The sequence below is a fragment of the Vicugna pacos genome, chromosome 19, assembly GCF_048564905.1.
Source record: "Vicugna pacos chromosome 19, VicPac4, whole genome shotgun sequence".
NCBI lineage: Eukaryota > Metazoa > Chordata > Mammalia > Artiodactyla > Camelidae > Vicugna > Vicugna pacos.
Genome location: NC_133005.1, coordinates 38,685,592 through 38,710,528, shown reverse-complemented (window position 1 = coordinate 38,710,528; position 24,937 = coordinate 38,685,592). Strand labels below are relative to the sequence as shown.

Here is a 24,937-nt window from a genome sequence, read left to right as displayed (position 1 = left end):
TGAAATCCACCGCTATGGGTATTTAACTGAGTGCAAAAGAAAGAAAATTAAAATAATCAATGAACGTAGTTTGCTGCCCAGTCAAAGTCATCAGCATTTAATTTACTCCTTCCCTCAAGCGACTGGAGTGAGCTACACTCTTGCCACTGCTGGTTAGCCCTAATGAAATTGTCTTCATACCCTGGGATGGCTTAACCATAGACCAATCTTAACCTGTTCATTTCATTCAAAACAAAAAAAGGGAAGGGAAGAACAGCTTGACTCCTAATTGATCACATTTTCTTAAACAGCAAATATCTAATTTTGAAAATGTTTCTTTCATTACTCTAAACCTGGTTCCAAATGGTAAGAATGGAACAGTCCAACCATATCCCTGGGCCAGCACCAGGCGCATGTGTCCTCAGACAGCGGATTCCAACTATAAGCACCTGGGACTCCTTGCAAGAGGGTTTTTGAAGCCTTCCAAATCCTCTCACATGGGGTGGGCTGGACACGCTGGGGAGTTAATACCTCTTGGGAGCAGCTCTCAACCAATATCTGCTGGGATTTGGTGGATAATTACCCCAGTCCTGTTGCCCCTCTGCTGGAATAACTCTGCAGAACTCTGTTCCATACTGTCTCTGTTGTCCAATGAGGCTGAGCCCCAGTTGCTCACAGTCATCACTTGCTGCAATATTCACCCTGTATTTATGCCTCCGCTTTCCTTTCTCATCTCCTACCAGTGCTTCTCGAGGTCAACTTCCACACAAACTACCTGCACTCAAATCTTTGTCTTGGCAGCTGCCGTTTTCAAGTCTCCTCACTTTGAACTACTTTATTCACTTTACTGCTAATCACATCACAATTCACCCCATGGTACCCAAGTAACAGAAAGACATTTCTATATATCTTCCCAAGTTGCTAATTTTCAGTGAGGGAACACCATCCTCAGATGAATTAGGTCTAAGTGCCTTTATTCTTAGGTGATACAGAAACCACTTTTAAATCTGGTTTCTGTCTAGGCTTCATTGCTTAACAAACATTTAACATTAACCATAGGCCAGGCATAGTGCCAGTTTCTGAGAATATCAAGAAATTCTCTGCCTGGCCCACCAGAAAGAGTTGTAGGTTTATATCTGACATGGCCATGAAAAGATTTTTAAATGGGTTCTATGTGATGTGATAAATATAACCAAGAGTTAACATGCCCTGGGACCCATTTCTTCAGGTACAGGGAGGGAAATAGCCTATCAAGACATCAACCTTATATTTGATTTTATATTTTATTTTACTAAAAAGGAACACACAATCTTAGATTTTATTTGACTAAAAAGGGCATTATTGGGAAAACTGGAAAAATATGAAAGAAGTCTGCATGTATATTAGATAGCATTGTATCAATTTTATTTTTATAATTTGATAATTACAAGAGAATAAGAGAATATGTTTTTAGTAAATACACATTGAAGTATTTAGGGGTAAAGGGATGTCATGTTTGCAACTTACTATTAAACAGTTCTGGAAAAAAAATTGTATGTGACATACTTAACTTGTATATGGGATATATGCATACATAACTGTCTAGCTACCTATACATTTATCCCAATAAATATAGACACATACATAGGCTATACGTCTGTGGCACAATATAGATTTAGAGATAGGTTAGATAAATACATTAAAGTGAGAGAATGAGAAGAAAACAGAAAACACATATTTGGGGAATCCCAGTAACATTTCCCTGAAAATACTTTGCACTATTCTTGCTTTTCTCTTTAAGTCAGAAGTTATGTCAAAATAATTTCTTTAAAAAGACAGCATTACCTTGTTCCCTTTTTAATTAGCAGTACACCTATTCATCATAGCTGCCTGGTCACATATTCTGGGTGACCCTTCCAGGGGCTAACTCATGGCCATTTAAGCTCCTCTAACTAAACAAAGGAACTGCTTACATTTTTGTTGGAAAAGAATCCCTTTATCTTGTACCTCAGAGTCCACTCAACTTTTGGATTCTCATGATAATTGCACAACTCTGTAAATGTATTAAAAATCAAAGGATTGTGCATTTAAATAGCTTAATTTTATGGTATGTACATTACACCTCAATAAAGCTATGAAAAATTAAAAAGAAAAGCCAGACAGACACCCGTTATCCCAAAAAAGGATTATGTTTCTGACTGCCTGGTCAAATCAGACAAGGCCCCTGTCACTTCTCTATCCTCATCCCAAGAAGAAACATTTCACCTGCTTTAAGATAGAAACCAGGATAAACAATAACCACATTCTCCGCAATGGGCAGGTACTCCCTGTGTCTGGCACCCCATGAGTATATTTTGTATACCTTGTCCCATGTAATCCCCACGTCTAACTGCAAAGTTTAAGATGCTTTTGTCTCCCACCAATATATAGTTGAGAAAGTTGAGGCTCTAACAGGCCAAAAAAAGACGCTCAAGGTTAACCAGCAAGCAAGTGGCACAGCTAAGACTCTAAACTAGCAAGAGTTGTGCCATCATTTCATCCTCCCCTGAAAGAAACATTCTAGGTACCTATTATGGACATATGTGTAGCTTCTTCTGATCTAAAATGAGGTCTTGTACATCAACTCACAACAAATTAGTAGACAGGAAAGAAATACAAGCACACTCATTTAATTGACAAAATTTAATCTATATCATAAAAATAAATACATATAATAGCTCTTACTGATTTAAAAGACAACCAAAAGGCTTCCTGTAGGTTGAATCTTTTTGAGTTATAAAAACAAAATCCATTTTCCTATCTCTGACATTCTAATAAAAAGATAAGGTTATGATTCTTGAGAATTATATAGATGATAAACACAAAAAGCCAAAAGACAGGGGAAAATGCAACAAATAAAATACCACACTGCAAAAAGCCAAGACAATCACCATGTCTAACCAGAGATAAATAAATTACGGTATATCCATAAAATCACATATAATGTAGCCTTGAAAAATCATGTTTTCAAAGAATACTTAATGACATAGGAAAATGCTCAAGATATAATTTAGTGAGAAAAGCAGGATATAAAACTGCATAGAGAATATAATACCAAATTCGTAAAAAATAACTATAAGCATATACATGCATATACATACAAATAAATATGTATATACACATCATGTGTGTGTGTGTGTGTGTGTGTTTGTGTGTGTGTGTGTGTGTTTAAGACAGAGAGAGAGAGCGAGCCTGGGAGAAAACTGTGCCAAAAATAATATTACCAGGGGTTATTGTTGGGGTAATTCATGAATTTTATTTTCTTGCTTACATTTTTATATATTTTGCAAAAATAAACATGATTTTCTTTTAAAATTAGAAAGAACTCCATATGAGATCACTCATATGTGGAATCTAAAAAACAAAAACAAACAAACAAACAAAAACAAAGCATAAATACAGGACAGAAATAGACTCATGGACAGAGAATACAGATTTGTGGTTACCGGGGGGGGGGTAGAGGGTGGGAAAGGATAGACTGGGATTTCAAAATTGTAGAATAGATAAACAAGATTACACTGTACAGCACAGGAAAATATACACAAAATGTTACGATAAATCACAGAGAAAAAAATATGACAATGAGTGTGTATATGTCCATGAATGACTGAAAAATTGTGCTGAACACTGGAATTTGACACAACGCTGTAAAATGATTATAAATCAATAAAAAATGTTAAAAAAAATTTACAAAAAGAAAAAAAAAATTTTAAACAGTACTTTAGAAGAGCACACTATTTTATTGCCAGAATAAATGATTTTGCCTTGTGGTAAAAAAAAAAAAATTAGAAAGAACAATATATATATAAATATTTTTAAGAAAAACATAGTGTTTAGAAAAATGCACTTTCTTTTTAATCTAAAATCTTACTCTGTAAAGAAACTTTTACCTAACTATGATATTTATGAGTGTATGTACAATATTTTATGTAGAGATTTGAGGTCTAACTTCTAGGCTCATTTTTCACCTTTGTTCCATTTGAAATCAATTGGAGAGGCACTCCCAGGATGCCATCTCTCCTCTCCAGCAGGATCCTAACTGCCAGCCCTGGATAACTCTGTTCAGATAAAATGAGGACCTTTTCGGTGTCCACTCCCTGACAGTTTTGAAAATTATTTAGCTTCTATGATGATGGATACTCTCTGCCTAAAATGATGGATGGGCCACATCTGAAAAAGGACGACATGAAGTTTGAAAAATGATACGAGTGCTGGTGGACAGACTTTTTTTTTTTAAAGAAAAGTTGACATAAGTTTGAAATATAGCATAGAGGACTGTTCTATCATTTTTCTCTCCTGGAAGAAATCCGTGGCTGTCCTTTATCAATACACTCTTTGGGGAAGAAAAACTATATTCAAGTTAAAATGAATTCTTTTCCCCTCCTTAAAAAGGACATGGTAGGGGGGAGGCGTTGCCTAGGAATGAATTCGTTAATTCACTCACACAACAGTTTATTGAGCGCCTATTATACAGAGGTTATCAGTTAGAAACTGAGATATAACGATGAACTAGATGCAAGCCCTGCCTCTGGGGATCCTAGAGCCCAGCAGAGACACGAGGTAAATAGATCATTAGAATCCAACGCAGTATGATGGAGGATAGACGGGGGTCTTTGCAGAATGGGATGAAAGTCAGTCTTGTTTGGGGAAGAAGGATGTCCGAGCAGTCTTCCCTGAGAAGATGACATCTAAAATGGGTCTTTTTCAATGCTCAAATGTTTTTCTTACCCCCTTGGCTAAATTTTGATTATCTGCCCAGGAATCATCCACTTATCAACACAGAAGCAAACCTTTTGCTGTGAACCATGTTACCTTCTCAACAATTCTAGACCACCAATCAGCTGCAGGTTGGCACGTGCCCAGACAATTCCAGTTACTTCAACAGATTAACTTTCAAATGTTTCATCAACATCAGCAAAGCAAGGATTTGCCCCAAAGTTGAGCTAGTTTCTCTCTTCTTCCCCTGCTCCCTTCCCCCACGATTGTGTAATACAAACTGATGTCACCAAGGTATTTATTTTCCTAATGGGAAGTTCAGGCTTGTGTTCATGTGACTTCAGGTGGTAGGCTGTATTGTAAGAATACAAACTGAACTACGGGATGCAGGACTTGCCTCACACCCAGGCCCCGAGGACATGCAGCAGCATCCAGCAGGAGCCCTGGGTGCCATGGTGGCTCTGCGGGCAGTGCCCTCCGAAGCCGGCATCCTCCATGCTCTACCCTGCACTCTGGCAGTGTGATGCCTCAGCTACTCTCAGCCTCTGTGGACCTACAGTGCACGTTCTACCCTTTAGTCATCAATTTCAGGCCTCCCTGGCCACGTAGCACTTGCTCACTCCTTTCTCTCTATACCCACTTACTTGCCCAAATCAAGTTCAGAGTACCCCTGTTTTTGCAGCTAAAAGAACTTGACTAGAAAACTTGCTAACACAATGCAATCCTTTTATATTGCTATTGAAATTATTTTTTATTTTTTTAAAGCATGTTACATGTACAAAACATACAGGTTTTAAAACTCTTAATATTCTACCAGCCAAAACCAGAAATATTCTTAGGGGGGTAATCACTCTGTTTAAGAAAATGCTCTGACTCGAGGGTGTGGGTAGCCACAGTGGGTCAGACAGAGCTAAACTGTATGTCTTAGAAAGGATCAGAAAGTCCTACAATGCACAGGACAGCCCCAATGAACAAAAAAATCATCTGACTTCGAACATTAGCAGTGCTGAAGCTGAGAGCTCAGTTGCTCTATTTTAATGAGCATGATGCTGGTTCAGTTTTGGTTTGCTCTAGCAGGCTACGAACTCCTGGAGAGCTGGGGTCATATCTTACTCACCCTTGCAACCAATTCCTCAGCACGGAGGAGGCCTCAATACACATTTGCACAGGTCATTAAACATGAGTAAATAAAGAAACTCTGCTGCCCTCACCTGACAATGCCACATGGAGTTGTCCATAAAGAAGGAATGCACTGTAGATCAACTCCTGGATTCCCAACAACTGCCCTTGGGATGTTTGGTTGGAGTTCACACTGAAAGCACTTGGGTTTTTATTTTGTTGTTGTTGTTACTCTGGCCACATCACTAGAACTCTGAAAATCCCAACTATACCCTCCAAATTTAGTGATAAGTCATCTAGCTATTATTATTTAATGCTGTAACCAGGAGACAAAAATCTCCATTTATTTCTCACAGACTAAATGATTTGGGAAGCCACTGAAAAAGAACAAAGTTTTTTTTTAAGAAAATTGCAGGGAAAGAAGGATAAAGAGGAAAAAGGAAAAATATGAAGCAACAGAAGAAGCAGGGACAGCACAGAATCCTCCAGCCACGATCTCAGTGGTCTCCGGTCATCAGGGTTACCAGGGGCAACCTTCAGTGGGTCTTCAGACACATTTGGGTCTTACTATTACATAGATCTCACTACAACACCAGTACTTGCTTCACGGAAGACCAAATGAGGAAATGCATACAAAATGCTTTGAAGGTACCTAGTACATGATAAATATTTACAACATATTCATTACTGTTGTCACTCCTACTACCATTTAAGAACATGAAAGAACTTGTTCTTGACTTTTTTCATGGTCGCAAATGTGAACCTCTGCCTTGAGATGACTGCAGAAAGTTTTAAAATCCTCTTGGTGGATCTTGGCCAAAGCAGATAGGGCCCCCCAAAGAAGACGTTTAGGGAAGGAAGGAGTACTTTTATTTGTCACCGTGACTTGGAGTCATCTATTGGCATTAATGCCAGGGTTCCAGGGATGCTAAATATTTTGCCACGATAGGACAGTCCCACACAGTAAAGAACTGGCTTGCTCCATGGACCAACAGTGCTCCCCATCATGAGAAACCCTGAGCCAAATGTCCCTAAAAACCCATCTGAAATCCTCCATATGCTCTGTGAGTTGCCAGCCTTCCAAATGGTGTCACATCAAATGTTAGCTGTTGCATATAGCAGGCTTTTCTGTGGGTGGCAATCTAGTTAGCTAGGAGTGCCAGGGTGAACAGAAATTTGCAAAGAGAGGAAGGGGGTTGGAAGTGAATACAATTAAAAATAGCCTCCCACTTTTGTAGGACCCTGATTTGATTTCTCCCCTGTAATACAGAATGCACTATAAATCAAGATTGCAAAGGCTGGCCCTAGTTTGGAGGCACTCCTATTTTCCCAGTGCGTTTTCAGCTTGGTGTAGTACCATTTAGAAATAAAAGCAACAGGATTTATGTCTCATCGCATTTTGCAAAGACAAAAAATAGTTCCCAGCATGAAGAGGCAAAGGGATGCCAAATTTCAGTCTCAAATGAAAGTTTGTTCCTTGCTAAAATTCACTGGAAATGGCCATCTATATTGGAAACTATAATTTACACTTCACTATGGATGTGACAGAAGAAACCTAGAAAGATTTTTGGAAAAGACAGCAGATGAGGGGGCAAAAAAAAAGAGAGAGAAGAATACACTGATTCTATTTTTCCCCTTGGTTCCTATTTTTCTTCTCTTTTTCTTTTTCTTCTTTAATCAAATGCTCAAAGATATATTTTAGTGAATTGAGTGGATCATAGAAACCATTGTCCTAATTTGTCTTATGATCCATTCCTAACTTTTTATACCTCCTCCATCCCAGTCCAGTGCAACACACTGTCTTAATCCTGTGAGCCAAGGTTTTGTGAGGGTTGCTATAATTCAGCCAACCACCATGTATTAAATTAACATCCATGTTATGCCAACAGTGTGAATGCTTGTGTTACAGCATACTTAACAGAAATAGAAAATACACGTCTGTCCTTCCAGCCCTGGCAATCCAGCTGAGGAATGAAGATGTATCAGTAAAATTGTGTATAACCACTTAACAAATGTCTATTATGCTGTTATGCTATAGACCTTGTGTCAAATGCTAGGAATACTGCTGTAGGCCTATCCCTCATGGAGCTTACAATCTGGTTGAGGAGACAGATCATCAGTTAGTAAACAAATCACTAAACAATATGATCAAAGCTATGAATAACATGGTTGCTGTGGAAGAGAATTAAAGAAAGGCAGTAGATGAATCTGAGGAGGAAACAACGAAGAACGGTTTACTATATAACAACAAAGGCAGGGAAGGGTTGGGGCTGGGAATTTGAGGCGTACAGGAAATCTGTGTAAGTTTCTAAGTCAGGAAAGAATTCTCCTGGTTCAGAGGGAGGCCAGTGAGGCAGGGACAGGGCATGAGGCCAGGTCACGTGGGAGGCAGGAGTCAGATGGAGCACGGAAGGAAGCCAACTGCAGTGACAAGTGGAGCTACAGGTCCACACTCACAGCTTGTGTTTTATGAATGCTTCTGCTCTCACGTAGAACACAGAGGAGAGGGCACTGGGAATTTCTGTAGAAATTGGTTCCCCACCATTAAGGGGAGAGGTGATAGCAGCTTGTGATACCCAACTTGTGGAAGGTAAGAGAAAGAAATGTAGATGGGAGTGAGATGCAGATTCCAGGTAGCGAAGATGGGACTTACAAGCTGGGAAGAGGAGGAATCAAAGGGACCTCTTCAGGTTACTGGCTTAAGAAGTACTGGCAAAAACTGAGATAGACAAGTTCAGGAGTGAGCTGGGGGAATTGGAAAGGAAATGGTGCTGCAAATATCTGGGGACAAGAACATGGCAAGGTCAGGTAATACATGTAGTGCAGCAGGGTTTCATCACACTGTGTTGGAGTGGCTTGGAGTTGGGCGGGGTCTGAAGGTAACAAGAACTTACAGAGCTTGGAAACTACCAAATACTAACCTTCATCTTTCAATCAACTCAGCCCCTAAGCTGATCCAGGGTGAGTTGTAGCACCTAAACACATAACGGTTAAGAGCATGGGTGCTGGAGTAAGAGTCTGGATTTGATCAAACTTCCACCACTTACTGGCTGTATTAAACCTCTCCATTCCTCAGTTTCCTAGTCTGCACAATGCAGGTGACAATAGTTTTTGCCATACAAAGAAATAACGAGAATTACACAGTTGGTCCCTTGTAGCTGCAAGATCTGCATCTGGACCTGCAGTCAGCTGAATACGCAGGTACAGAACCCACAGACCCAGAGGGCCAACTGTATGATACTTGGAATCAATCCCCCACAGACGCAGAGGGATGAATGTATATGTTAATGTGTGAAATGAGTTTAACCCAGTAATTGGGACACAGAAGGAGTTCAGTAAACCTTAGGAACTGTTATTATTATTATTATTATCTGTATTATTTTTACAAATGCTGCACCTTTCAAATGGCAAAATCTGTCTTTCTATGGTTAGTACCTGTCAGGGCTTATTCTGAAGAACCTTGAGTATCAGGGACTCACTAATGTTTTATGGTATTTTACCTCACTTTATGGTAGTCATTTACGACAAGACCAGTATGACATAAACTGCCATAAAGCAAAGCAGAGCAATCACACAAATGACCATAAATCAAGGGGCACAACTGAAAAGGGTCATAAACGGGAGGAAATTGAGGGAAACAGGAGTGAGGGAGAGTGTGAAGTTGGCAGCACAAACTTCAAGAGAGTGGAGTTTCAATTCAGAACTCAAAAAAAAAAAATCGGTGTCTTCAGGGATTGTTTAAATCCCACATACACATTTCCAGACACACAAGGCACTCTTTCATGGTTTCAAAGAGAAATACATTATTTTATGTCCTACTTTGTTATGCCTTTTTTTATTAAAAAATGCTATTTCTAATCCTATCAGTGTATTTGGGATCTGTACTGGACTTCAGGGATTTCTAGAATTCACAAAAATAGGAAACATTTTTGTGATTCAGGAACTACTGATGCCCCTGGATTCGTTTGAAGCCCCACTGGCTAAAAGGGGTTTCTTAATAAGGAGAACTTTTTGCTTTTTCTTCCTTTTCTTTTTTTAATATTTCTTTTATATATTTTTCTGAACCTTAATATAAAGAGCAGAGACTCAGAGAGAATACATTGATTCAACGTGCTTAGAATAATTCTGCTCAGGTGCGTATGGATGAACAGAAGAGATGTATGAATAGATCAAGAAATAATATTTTCAGCCCTTGTAATTAGGCTTGGCTCTACTTTTAAGTGAAGTCACAAAATCAAACTAAGACAATTAATTTGTATCAATTTCTGATTATAACTTTTCTCATTGTTTCAAGATAACTCAGGCAGTAGATAGAAACTAGATGGAAAGACAAAAACGTGTAAAATTTTAACTCCCATTTTTTTCACGGAGAAAATATTTGTGACCAATTACCACTCCCACCCCAGGTGGTGTATTTAAAAGTACACTTGTGTCTCAGTATCCTCGAGGGTTTGGTTACAGGACCGATTACAGATACCAAAACCCACAGACACTCAAATTCCATAGTTGGCCCTCTGTATCCGCAGTTCCACAACTGTGGATTCAACCAATCTCGGATCATGTACACTATAGTAGTCACTGAAAAATATTCTTATATAAGCAGCCCCAGGCAGTTCAAACCTATGTCATTCATGAGTCAACTGTACATGTAATGGATTCTGTTCAAGTGATTTCAAAATCAAATCTTCTTTCCTATATGTTAAACTTTGCCTAGCTAAAAGAATGCTTCAGTTTAAACACCCTGAAAGTGAATGACCCTTTTAAAACATAATCACTCGCCTTCCAAATGTGTACAGTTTACTCAAGTTAGAATGTATGTATCTGGAGTTTTTGCAAAACAGAGCTCATCTGCTTCTCTAAGTATGATGATCTTCCTGTGAACCAGTGTAGACTTAACATACAAATGCCACATTTCTCCCAGGAACCGCACTTCACCAGTGTGCAGGCTGGTGCACAAGACAATTCCTACCGGGAAATCTGGACCACATGGCAGTGAATGCTGTGCCTCCCTCACAGGTGTTTCAGAAGCCTTGGGAAAACAGAGACTCTTTGTCATCCGCTTTATCACTCTGTATTTTTAGATGACCCTTTTAAAAGAAGATCTGGGTTTTCTTTCCTTTTGCTTCCATCATCTTCGGGTACTGCCTGTTACATTTTTTATTCCAATTCACACATAATCTTCCCAATATTGCCAGTCTTATTTTTTTGCTTGTTTATTTGTTTATTTTACTTCGCTTATCTCTTCAATCTAAATTTCCCAAATTGGTCTCCCGTCTACTTGCTTAGAAATGGCACCTCTTGGCCCATATATGGCAGTATATCTTAAGGAAATATTTGGACAACTATGCAAAATTAATTTATAATTTTTTTAATGAAAACATCCTAAAGTCCACTGAAAGAGAATTTTAATTTTGATACATCCATACCATGAAATACTGTCCTGAAATTCAAAAAGATATGAAGGAATGACATGTATTGATATTTGTATAAAAATATATACTCAAACTTACGTATCTTTAAAATCTGGGCATATATATACCAAACTGTCAATGATGGTAATCTCTGAAGGATGGGAATTTCTGATGAAATTTTCACTTTCCACTTTTTACACTCCTGATTGAGTGAACTCACATAATGGGCATATATCATAAGAATATTGATGGTTTATAAGACATTATTTGGGAAAGCATCTTAAATAAGGTCTCATTTTTATTTATACACAAAAACATGGACATAGAATGTTAGTGGCAGTTGTCTGAGTAGTAAGAATATTAAGGATTTTTATTTTCTTCATGATTTTTTCTAAATTTCCTATAATGAACATATTAATTTTATAATACAGGAAATATAATTTTATTTTAGAAATGACCTTAATAAAATAAAATAAAATGGAAGAGAGGGAGAGTGGGAGGAAGGAAGGAATGAAGGGAGGAAAGAAGAAAAAAAAGAAGGAAGGAAAGGATGGATGGAGGGAAGAAAGGCTAGCTCTCTTGTCTCTCCTTTCCTGGAAACCAGGGAACCAGAGGCTTGGAATATCTGTTTTCCAATGACATATGTAACAAGCTAAACAGCTGTGACAAAAAGAGTGAGCATGAGCCTGTACAGTTCATGCAGAGTTGCTGATGAACAGTCACCCTGGGTACAGACACATTTCAGGGTGCTTCCCGGGCCGCCTTCGCTGAGATCATCCTCCAGCCCTCAGTCTCCACTGAAGGTGAGTGGGGAGCCGGGGCAGCCACGTTTGTGGCTCTCACTGTCCTTCCCAGCTGGAGCACACTGCCCGGAGAATGGACCACTAGCACACCAGAGCAGACACAGAAAACAGAAGCCCAGAGACGATAAAACAGTGTTTTCATATCTAACAGCATAGCAGTTTCTAGCCACAAATGCCACGAGGAATTGCCATTTCCAGTCTGGGTTCCTTTAGACTTCTGATACCTTCACCTACAGAGGCTTTGGAGAGTTTCCATCCTAGAAACTCCCCCTAAAATGCTAGTTTAATGGTGTCTTGTCCACGTTGGTCATCTCTGTGCTCCTAGTTCCTGGAACAGTGCTGAGGGTATTACAAGCACTCAGTATATATTTATTGAATGAACTAATGAACCAAAGACTTAATGAAAATAGTCCTCACTAAAATAAATAAACCTAATTACCCCCACCCTCCAAAAAAGAAAATAGTCCTGAAGCTCCAAAGCAGGACAGAGCCTCCAGCGAAGAGAGCAGTTTCATTTTTGGAAATCCACCAGATGACAAGCTACAAATGCCTGAGACGTCTCATGCTGGGGTATATGTGATTGGGATGCAAAACCTTATTGAAAAATTGAAGGAGACTTAAATCTTCATGATCTGCCTGACCCATGCCTACACAATGCCCTTGCATAAGCTTTTGGGTAGTTGGGTAGATGGGACATTTGAATGAGTTTGCTTCGCCCAGTGCAGAAAGTCAAAGAGAGCCTTTAAATTGAGTGCATGATATACAAACACATAAGCACTCCAGAAGCCCATGTATATGCAACAAAACCCAGAGCTACTCTTTTTTCCTATGAAGTAGGCTACATGACTCAAGAAGCAGAGCCGCAAATGACTTCCTGAAAGAGCAGGAAAATAGAATGTGCTCAAAAAGTACAGCCATTTAACCCACTCCAACAGACAAAACATCATCTTAAAAAAAAATTTTGACATCTCTCCTTCCATCCTAGTAGTAGGGATGTTTGAGATGATCCAATTTTATGTTGAGCAACCATAATTGAGAGGATACATGAAGATATGAGTCTGAGGAATAACTCTGTTGATTGCCCTGACAGACAAAAAAGACAGAAATAAAGTATCAATAGTAGTAGCATGCAAAATTATAGAGGCTGTTTTACATCTGTTTTGCATAATGCTTCTTTAGTCCTTTCTTCTCTGTCCACGAGGATTTTTTTTTTCGATCTTTAAAAATAAATTCTAGAGAAGAAAGGGCAAGTGTGGAGAAAAAAAAATGAACCCTATACTCATATTGTATCTTGGTTCTACTAATAAGAATCACTTTCTAAGGTAAAAGGGGCATTTGCTTGAGAAAATAAAATAAATTAACAGAAGGATGGCAGAGGGAGGGAGAAGCTGACATCTGAATTTTTGATGCAGCCTTTGCATTCTCATTATTACACTTTTTGTATTACTTTTGATTTATAATGTAATTGGAGAACTATAGAAATGTTAATGGGGCAGCAATTCAGCTTTAAGGGTGACAAAATTGTTTACTAATTGTTGTCTTTAAATTTGGTTAATTATTGAAGCATTCATTCTCTGGGTTCATTTCAGATGGGACCACCGTTGGGAGAGGTCAGGCAGAAATGTATTGTCTAGTTAGAAAGGCAACTTTCATAATTCTGTTGCATCTTCCCCTTGGTTGACCTTTTAAAGGAAGGGACAGATTGTAAATTAAAATTCTCTGCACTAGGGCTCAATAGCAAACCTTAAGGTGAGTCAGTGCATTTTGGTTTTGTATTTAGATGAGAAATTGTTGCTCATGTTTACACTTTTTTTTTCAACGTGTGCTGCTCATTATCTTAAGGGAGAGACAGAATATTGCAATGATTATTAGTGAGGCTGGTGATGAGGTTACTGAACCACTGGAGTTGACTTTCCTTTTGTGATGCATAATTATAGGGATTTATTTACAGTCTTTTTTTTTTGGCTTTTTAATGATTCACATTTTTATTCTTTGTTCTCTCCCCTGCGAAGGGTATGATTTCTCCACTTTTCCATTTTTAGTATGAATTATTATTTGGAGTGCTATGTTATTCCCTGGAATGCTAGAATTAAAGAAAATTCTTCAAAACTAAATAAATAAAGAGCTAACCTCACTACAGTAATGCTCTCAAGATTTGGATAAAGCATACCAAAAAAGGAAGGCACGGAGCCATTATTCAGCTAACACGTTCCCCACTTGTATGGCAATCCTGGGGCACATTATGTTGTAAAACATCTTATTCCCCTTCTAACTCCTTAAATTGCTCCAGATGCTCTTTAACCATAAAGAAATGTAATGATAATTTTTTTTAAAGCTGCATCATCTGTTTCCATATCTGACTTCCCTGAGATGTGCCAGTTAGTTTGGGAAGTTTGAATAAGAAGCAAGTTTATGTATATGGTTCATTTGCACATAAATAGGGATGAAAGACCATAGTGAGCATCACAGTGGCAGAGAAATACTAACCACCTCACTTTAGCAGAGAACTATTTAAATGCTTGGTGACATAATTTCCTCATCCACAAAATGGCAATGATAATAATGCCTATCTGATGGGTTTTTGTAAGGATTAAATTCATTCATACATATAAAATATTTAGAATCCAATACCAGGCATATAATAAGTGCTTAATGAATGTAAACTATTATTTCCTAAAGTTTGTTAATCATCCCTTTGGTGAATGTAAGATGGTCTGGAGAGATTCATAGAGAAATTTTTATTTTAATGTTTAACGTGTGTCAATTAGGATGCCCTTGGCTATAAACATTAGAGATTATTTGTGAACAATTTTCAGTGAATACAAATCTTTAAATAAAAATTGTCTTAAAACAGGGGGTGCCCTCCTATAGCCCACCAGTTAAATCTGAACCATCCGTTTTTGTACAGTCTGCAAATCAAGAATGGTTTTTACAAATGAATATCTGCAAACAATTTGGTGATAGAAAGCACACATACACAAACAAAAAATGCCAGTCTTCTCATTAGTAAATCTCTACTACACAAAATTATACTCTATTATTATTATATTTTTAATTTCATTAGTAAAGAATTGGTGGAAATTTGTTTCTTGTCTCTTGTTATATAAGTACCCGTGTAACACCCTTGATTGTTGCCTCTTGGCCTATAAAGCCCAAAACATTTACTGTCTAGCCCTTTATTATTCTCTTATATACTAAGATGTCCAGAAGTAGAGCAACTCGTAGCTGGATAAGAGAGTGGTTCCATGATTTATCAAAACCAAAATTCTTTCTGTGTGTCCACTCTGCACTTCATGTGTGAGCCTTACCTGCAAGCTGGCTTCTTTGACAGTCATGAGTTTCTGTAGCTCCCAAGATGCAAAAATATCCTCTTCTCATGTCTCCTTAAGAGGAAGAAAACCTCTCCCAGAGATCCTCTAGCAGATCTCTTCTTACCTTTCATTGGCCAAAACTGAGACATATAATCACCCCTGAACTAACTACTGGAGAAGGAAATGAGATTTTGATAACTGATAACAAGGTTCTAGTTTCCTGAACTGGGAATGAGGTCAACTTTCTTTGAAGCACATTACTGCTTGTAAGAAAGGTGGATGGATAACTCAACACACTGAGGGTTCTATTAGAAAAAAGGAAAGGGGAAAATGAACGTTGGGTAAGCTATCTTTAGCATGTCTATTTCTTCAAATATGTATTAGGGAAAACTAAAATTAACACATTGAACAATGCTTTCATTGTTATTACTTGTGATAAAGCTAAATTTTTTAAGTCTATTTAAATCAAAATATTAAACAAGACTATAATCCTCAACAAAATATTAGCAAACCAAATTCAACAACACACTAAAAGGATTATACAGCATGATCAAGTAGAATTTATCCCAGGATGTAAGGATGCTTCAGTATCTGCAAGTCAGTCAATGTGATATAACACACCAACAAAATGAAGGCTAAAAAAAAATCACATGACCATCCCAATAGATACAGGGAAAACACTTGACAAAATTCAACATCCATTTATGATAAAACCTTTCTAAAAAGTTAGTATAGAAGAAACATACCTCTACATAGTTAAGTCCATTTATGACAAACCCACAGCTAACATCATACTCAATAGTGAGAATTTGAAAGCTTGTTCCCCTAAGGTCAGAAGTAAGACTAGGATGCTCACTTTTGTTCAAGGTAGTATTGCAAGTCCTAGCCACAGCAAACAGAAAATAAAGAGCATCCAAATCGGAAGGGAAGAAGTAAGACTGCCACTATTTACAGGTGGCATGACACTACATATAGAAAACTCTAAAGACTCCACCAGAAAACTACTAGAACTAATAAATGAATTCAGTAAAGTTCCAGGATATAAAATTAATATACAGAAATACGTTGCATTCCTACATACTAACAATGAACTATCAGAAAGAGAAATCAAGAAAACAATCCCATTTACAGTTGAATCAAAAAGAATAAAATACCTAGGAATAAATTTAATAAAGGAGATGAAAAACCTGTAGTCTGACACCTGTAAGTTATTGATGAAAGAAAGTGAAGACAAAACAAATAAATGGAAAGATATTTCATGTTTGATTAGAAGAATTAAAATTGTTAAAATATCCATATACTATCCAAAGCAAACTACAGATTCAATGCAATTCCTATCAAAATACTCATGACATTTTTCACAGAACTAGAACAAATAATCCTAAAATTATACAGAATCACAAAAGACCCCAAACAGCCAAAACAATCTGAGAAAAAAAGAACAAAGCTAGAGGTTTCCCTGACTTCAAACTATATTTCAAAGCTATCATAATCAAAATAGCATGGTACTGGCACAAAAACAGACACATGGATGAACAGAACAGAGAGCCCAGAAATAAGCCTATATACATATGATCAATTACTCTATGACAAAGGAGGCAAGACTGCAATGGAAAAAAGACAGTCTCTTCAATAAGTCATGCTGGGGAAAATGGACAGCTACATGTAAAAGAATGAAGCTGGACCATTTTCACAAACCATATACAAAAATAAATTCAAAATGGGTTGAAGACTTAAACGTAAAACCTGAAACCATAAAGCTTTTAGAAAATAACATAGGCAGTACACTCTTTGAAATTAGGTCTTAGTAAGATTTTTTGGATCTGTGTCCTCAGGCAAAGGAAACAAAATCAAAAATAAACAAATGAGATTACATCAAAGCTCTTGCAGAGCAAAGAAAACCTTTAACAAAACAAAACTCACACAACTCAATATCAAAAAAAAGCCAATTTAAAAATAGGCAGAAGACCTTAATAGGCATTTTTCCAAAGAAGGCATACAGATGGCCAATAGGCATATGAAAAGATGCTCAACATCACTAATCATCAGGGACATGCAGATCAAAACCACAATAAGATACTACTTCATACCTGTCAGAATGGTTATCATCAAAAAGACAAGGAATAACAAGTGCTGGCAAGGATGTGGAGAGAAGGGAACCCTCATACAATGTTGGTGGGAATTTAAATTGGGAAACTGTATGGAAGTTCGTCAAAAAATTAAAAATAGAACTACCATATGATCAAGCAATTCTACTCTGGTATTTATCCAAAAAAAAATGAAAACACTAACTGAAAATGTTCATAGCAGCATTATCTGCAATCGCCAGAACAGGGAAGCAACCTAAGTGTCCATCTACAGATGAATGGATGAGGAAGATGTGGTATATATACACAATGGAATATTACTTGGCCATAAGGGAGAATGAAATCTTGCCATTTGAGACAACACAGATGGATCTAAAGGGTATTATGCTTAGTGAAATAAGTCAGAAAGAAAAAGACAAATACTGTATTTTTTCAGTTATATGTGGAATTTTTTTAAATAAATATAACAAAATAGAGAGAGACACAGATGCAGAGAACTAGTGGTTGGTTGCCAGAAGGGAGAAGGGTGGGGGATGGGGAAAATAGATGAAGGAGATTAAGAGGTACAAACTACCAGCTACAAAATGAATGTCACCAGGATGTAATATACACCACAGGGAATATAGTCAATAATACAATGACTTTGTATGATACACAATCTACAAAAATATCAAATCACTATGCTGTATACCTGAAACTAACGTAATACTGTTAAGTCAACCAAACTGATATATAAAGAATGTTCCCTCCACCCATATTTCAGCCTTAATCTATGATTGTAATAAAGATAGATAATGGCTAAAAAAAAATAAAATATTTAAGTGAACAAAATTATAGTAAGGAAAAAGTCGTGGCAAAAATTAAGAATGTGGTACACAAGACGTTAAATCACAAAATGACCAAGATTTAGGCGAGTCTGCATGTTGGTTATTGTTGATGCTATGCTCTTTGCTTAGGAACTCCTACTGATTCTTCAAAGCCCAGTTAAAAGACTCACTGGAGTCTTTCCTGATATCCTCCTATTCTTTTTTTGCTCGTGTAAGATTGGTTTCTCCCAGATCACTGTCTTTTTCTGACATTTCTTATAACAAGGACCAGCTTGTATTATTTGTGTCCATTCTTGATTGGAAACACCCTATTATCACTCAGCCATTCATCAAACACTTGAGAACCACTTACATGGCTCACAGAGAATATTTTTGCATTCATTTCTAGCCCTGGCAAATAAGGCATGACACATATAAGGTGCTTACAATATATCTGTTGTACAAATGAAAGAAAATTGATCAAATAATTTCATGAATTGACAGTAACTATCTATGTAAGTTTAACAAAGGGGAAAAACATTTTGAACGCCTAGCACCTTAGCAACTTCTTATTTAATTCAAAATGAAATCAATCTCATTAAATCTCTGAAGCTTGTGTCACTTTCAGAAGTAGGCTGAGATAAAAATGTTTCTGGAGTAGAACTGAATTAATGCTTGGGTAATTGGAGGCAAGGTCTTCTTGCCCCTGACCATTAGCTCTTTATTTACTTTACTTTAAGAGTATCTGCTATTTCCTTCTTGTAAGAGAACCCAGGGAAAACTAAAAACAGACTCCTTTCACTATTTAAAAATAATTTTATTTGTAACTTACCTGAATACAATTTTTAAAATTAAAATTTGATCACTTTACTACCTTACTTGGAACACTTCAGTGACATCTCATCGCTCTCAGGACAAAGGCAGGAACCTTCAGTATGGCTTTCACAGATACCATAGCTTCACCAAAAGCTTGCTTTCTTTCCAATCTCATGCTCTGGTCTCTCCTTCTTTCTCTCCCTACTAGAGCCACATTGGTTTGCTCGCTGTACTTCAAACATGAAGCTGTTCCTACCTCATGACCTTTGCTCATGCTTTCCCTCTGCTCCAAATGCTCTCCAACTCCTATTTACCCTTAAAGTCTCAGTTTAAATGTTACTTCCCTTGGGGAGATTTCATGGTCTCTGCAAGTGAGGCTTGGCTTCCATATCACACGTTCTCATAGCCCCTTTATTGTTTTCTTCAAAATGATTACCTAACTTTTCATTAAATCTACCCCTTGTGTAATTATGTGTTTGATTTCTGTTTCCAGCCCCCCACGGGAAGGTAGGCTCAATAAGGAGCAGAGACTGAACACTGTAAACTGCTATATCCACAGTGCTTGCAGTGGGGTCTAGCACACAGTAGGTCCTCAACAAAGAGTGTCTGAATAAACAAGTAAATGAGCCTGCCACACAGGCCCACAGATCACTGCCTGGGCCAATCAATATTCCTCCAGGACCACACAAATTCCAAAACCATTTTCTCTTGACAACAAACACTTAACTTCTGCATTCACTCAACAAATATTTATTTAGTACCTGCTGTGTGCCAGGATTCTGGCAGTCAGTGGAGACAGAGCTCTGAACTAGATAACCAAGACCCTGACCTCATGGAGCTTTTATTCCAGTGGGGAAACCCAAAATGAACAAATAGGCAAATGAACACATAATAAAGTGTCAGATTACAACACACACTATGAGGAAAGCACCAGCATTTTCTTTGAAAATATGTTTTTCTGGTGGTGGTGTCCTTTTTCAAAAATTGACTTTCTTTGCTATGAAAAATAATAGCCACCACCAATTTAGCAAGTATCTGAGTTTAACATACCTTGGAATGACTCTTCACACCAGCCAGTAAGAATCTGTTTCTGTGAAGATCTCTTTCCTGAGTGGGAAACAGACAAATAATGTATTTCAGGGTTAATTTAACTTTTCAAATTACAAATTCATCTAAAGCACCATCCACTGCCTGGTGATAACTCACGGTGCTGCCAGGTTTTAAGTACTGTAGCGGCGGGCTGTGTTCAACTCCTTAGGCGCACTTCCTAAAGGATGGCTACCCTGGGGTTTATTTCAAGCCTACATAATCATATATTGAAGCTTGGCTTATTTATTTCCATGTTTCTGAAGTCCCATTAATCATTTTTCTAAGATGGCCGATGTGTTACATAATTAATAAAACATAGGAGCTTAGGAAAGAAGCCCAGAGAGAGTGAGAGATTCAGACAAACACTGAGAAATGGTGTCAGTTTTGGGTACCAGTGAAAATCTCAGTCTTCAGAAGATCAAATCTTAACTGGAGGACTATGAAGCAATCATTTTCCTTTGTTTTTTTTTTCCAGCCCTCTCCTCCCCTTCCATTTTCCAAACTTAGATGCCGGTCAGTGCTATTATTTTTTTTTTTTTTACCAAGAAGAAAAGTGCGTACGGAGGGAGGGATGATGAATAGTAAGTAAAATTATTAATTCAGTTTTTCACCATTTTGTCTGTGGTGATTGCCTGGTAATAGCTTGTCTGTGGTTCTGATCCAATTCTGAAACCCTTTTTATGGTACTCTACCAATTAATCTAACGGTTCATTAATTGAAAACATCTGAAATCATTAGAACCTGATTGAGCACAGAAGCATCAAACCTTCCAAAGCTGTAAGTGCTTAAGCAGCAAATGGGCTCATTGCAAAAGAATGTCGATGTTTATAGTAGATGTAACCCAAACTCGGGTGTTCATTGACACATTGTTCCATTTGTATACAACCACCCTGGCATCTATCTGTTCAAGAGAGCATGATTTATCCAGTGCGATATCCTGGAACTGACAGGCCAAAGATTAGAGCTTAACCCAGATGAAAGCCGAGGCTGTGTGTATCCCTAAAACAAATATTTAGTATCTGACAAGCTCTGGGTAATATTAATTCATGATAGAAGGCAGTCAATTTAAGCTTGGTTCATGCCAAAATCTATTTGGGTTTTGTAAATCATTTTTTCAGGATTATAGTGTAGAGAAACTGACAAAAAGGAGACCTCCCTAAAATTAGAAATCTGCAGACCTGGACAGAGCTTTCAGAAAACATGCAGCCCTTGAGTTATAAATGGGCAGCCCACAAGCAGAAATCCTCCTGTAGATGCAGATTTTCTTTGACTAGGGCAGAGTTTTTAAATAATTGTTTTTAATTATTTGCCAAGTCTGAACTTCTGACTTTTCTTGCCGATCCAGCAATACTCAGTCTAGGTTCCCACGAGGCAACAGTCAGCCGGAGCTGAGTCGAGGCTGTCCCTGTGAGGGTGGCACATGCTTGCCGTTTGGCCAGAGCCCCACCTGTCCCTGCTATTTATACTCTCCCACTTACACCTGCCCATCTAAGAGGTGGGGAAACTGATGTCTAGAAAGGGAGAAGGAGTATCCAAGGATATGCATTCAGTTAGCATCAGAGCTGGGACAAGAATCCAGGTCTCTTGATTCTACTTTATTGTTTACTAGTCAGCATCACTCAATGCCATTCCACACTGATACACATATAGTTTTGGGGAGAAAATTTTTCACCTGGTGTTTAGGAAGTTTCACAAAGGCCACAGAGTGTGCCTGAGTCATGAGTATGAATACCAATCACTCTTCCCTATAGCACAAGTATGCTGTTACCTCCGGAGATCTGAGTAAGAGTCTTTTTGCAAAACCGCAAACATCCATTAAGATCTTCCTATCTGTGGCCGCCTCTCATTTGGGTGGGCAGTGACTTTCCACATTAGGATATTGACATCCTTACTTAACTTCGTGCCAGTTATGTCATAAGAACAGCTACCCTTTATTAGACACCTGCTGTGTTCCAACTGTGTCCATACACTTTTCTCCTTAATATTCAGGGCAATCTTCAAAGATAAGCCTACGGTTTTCACTTTACAGATGAAGAATTTTAAGTTCAGGAGGACTAAACAGCTCAATCAGGATTACGCAGCTTGTGAGTGACAGAGTTGGAATTTGAACCCAAGTATGTTGGGTTCAAGTCCCTTGTCTTGCTATCGCATCCCACAACTGCTGGCTGCTGCTGAGTTGTTTTTTGTCTGTTTGTTTGTTTTGGGTTTTTTTTTCTCTTCCACTATTGACATATACAAAAACAATGCTGCTGTGTCTTTAGCGTCTCAAAGTAAGGAGGCAAAGAAATACAGGGGAGACACGCAGTCAAGAACAGGTTAAATTTTCTATTAGCATTGTTTTTTTAAAAAAATGAATTCTTTGCATTTCAAAATATGTGTTGGAAGCATATTTCTTGGTATGCAACAAAAACATTTAGGTTCCCCTGTCATTTAGGTGAATTTTGTTTGCATGCTCTCTTCATGGAATACTGATGTTAATTTTTGGTTAAGTTTAATCTTATGAAGTATAAAGCAATTTGATAGAATAAGTAACCTTTCATTAAAGTTCAATACTGTACTTAAGGAAAATGGGACCGTGTGCATTTTAATTGATAGTTGACAGCTATTATTTCCATGAAAACCTTTTATAGTAAAATTTCTATTTGATGGATTGGAATTTATAAAATTTGCATTTCACTGAGCTGGATTCAACTGGAAGTACTGGGGATGCATTTCTTCTTTAAACAATATTCCACCTTTACATTTTTATTAAACATTTATTAATGGATGGAATCTTAAAAGAGTACAACACAGATTTTACTTAATGACTCAGGTTTATTAGTGCATGAACATAAGTATTTGCCCCATATTTGACTTTGATAAAACATGACTATTTATGAGTATTTTTATCCACAGAGACTTAATTAGTACAGTTTGGGGCAAATTGCTTAATAAAGAATTTTATTTTATTTTACTTAAATTTCAATTTTTAACTTATGATAAATTACATAAATATCACTGGGAATTTTTCTTGCAGTCAGTAATTTAGAAGGAAGTAATACTGCCTCAGATTTGGCATATTTGACCAGAATTTAAAAAACATGGAATGGAATTCTAATTCTATTCAGATCTGCCCCACCATACCCCTATACAAATATGAGGATGCTTGAGTGACCACTGAGACAGCCTGGCTTCGTTATCCGGAGATTTTAACAAATGAGATGATATTAACATAAAAGCTATTTTTCTCCCATTAATTCTAATCAAAATGTTAGCAAGATTTTCCAAGGTTTTCTATAAAGCACTCACGTTGAAGCCGCTATTGCTGTTTAAGAGATGGGATGGTTGAGGCCAAAAACAGTGAAACTGCTTGAAAGTAAACGAATTAAGAACATGTCAAGATCAGAATCCAGGATCTAAGATCTTTTTCTAAAATGTAACCACCATATTTAAGAAAGCCTTCCCCTCATGCTGCTCCCACTACCTGGAACGTGCCTCTTCTCCAGCTAGCCCTGGTCACATGGCCTCCTCCACGGTTCAGCTGAAGGGCACAGACAAGACATCCTGGACCACCCCAGCTGAGGGTCCCTCCTGTTACCTGTCCATGCAGTGCATACACCAAGGGGGACAATTACACAGTCATCCCAGTACTTTTTTGTTGTGTGTCTCCCCCATTAGACTTGATCTCCATGAGAGCAAGAACATTCTCTGATTTTCTCACCCCTCTCACTCAGCACATGGCATGGAATTGGTTCCAAACGAATTGCTGAATGAATGGATGGATAGAGACTCTTAAAAACTCAAAGTTCAAAATTAATTTCTGCAGCCACAATGTAAATCTCGTGTGAGACCAAGGATTCCTAGTTTGCAAGATAAGGAACAATTTCGTTCTGTTCTCTAAAAACTGAAAAAGAGAAATCTTAGCCAGGTACTTATACGAGCTGCTTATGATATGATACAAATCAGGAAGTGGGGTGCTTCTTCTCTGAAATCCCATTCATTTCCCTGATAGCCACTGATGTGGTACCAGCCATGAATCCAAACCCACAGGGCCTAAAGTGGGCCGTTCTTACCCATTTCCGTAAAGAAACTCTCTTATTTATTCTCCCCCTCAATGGCACTCCTACCCTAAAAGTAATTCAGCAGGAATTACAGTGCAACTACTAAACATGATAAAAGACACAGTAGTATCTCACAATGTCACTTATTCTAAAAAAGACAACTTAGTGCTACACGAAGGGAACATGAGAAAATTTCATAAGAAAATGGGACAACTATGCAATTCCTATAAGAACTACTCTGTGTTCAGAGTTAAGGGCCAGGATAGCTGAAGGGCAATGAAGTTCCTGAGAGCTACAAATTCCTGCCTTTTCAGGGAGTTTCCCTCCTCTTCTGCTCCCTTTGAGTAAAACAGTTGTCGGGGTTTTTCAGTATCTTTTCTACAGTTAGCATTATTTATATAAGGAGATAGCATCTCACCTTATGAACTGGAAACAACAAGAATTTATTAAGATGGATTAAAAATCTAATCAGAGTTCTTAGGGATGTAATCTTGTCATCAAGCCCCAGTTAACGTAAAACACTTTTTAAGGGCCAGATAGTAAATATTTTAGACTTCGCAGGCCGTTCAATCTCTGTCACAACCACTCAACTCTGCCCTTGTAACACTGAAGCTGCTGTAGATAATGTATAAATAAATGAACATGATTATGCTCTAATAAAGTTTTATTTAAAGACAGGTGGCAGACTCACTGGCCATAGCTTGCCAATCTCTGGTGTAGGACAGAGCCTTTGGAAAAAGCC

At 37.8% G+C, this 24,937-nt stretch overlaps 1 protein-coding gene across 18 annotated transcripts in view; it reads right to left on the bottom strand.

Moving 5' to 3' along the window:
• TSHZ2 (teashirt zinc finger homeobox 2) overlaps positions 1–24,937 on the bottom strand; it is a 911,650-nt gene that overhangs the window by 736,944 nt on the left and 149,769 nt on the right. For all 18 annotated transcript variants that reach the window (XM_031687684.2, XM_031687688.2, XM_031687685.2 and 15 more), the window contains one exon: positions 20,117–20,173. The gene's annotated coding sequence lies outside the window, so the exon portion shown is untranslated. The remainder of the gene's footprint in view (positions 1–20,116; positions 20,174–24,937) is intronic.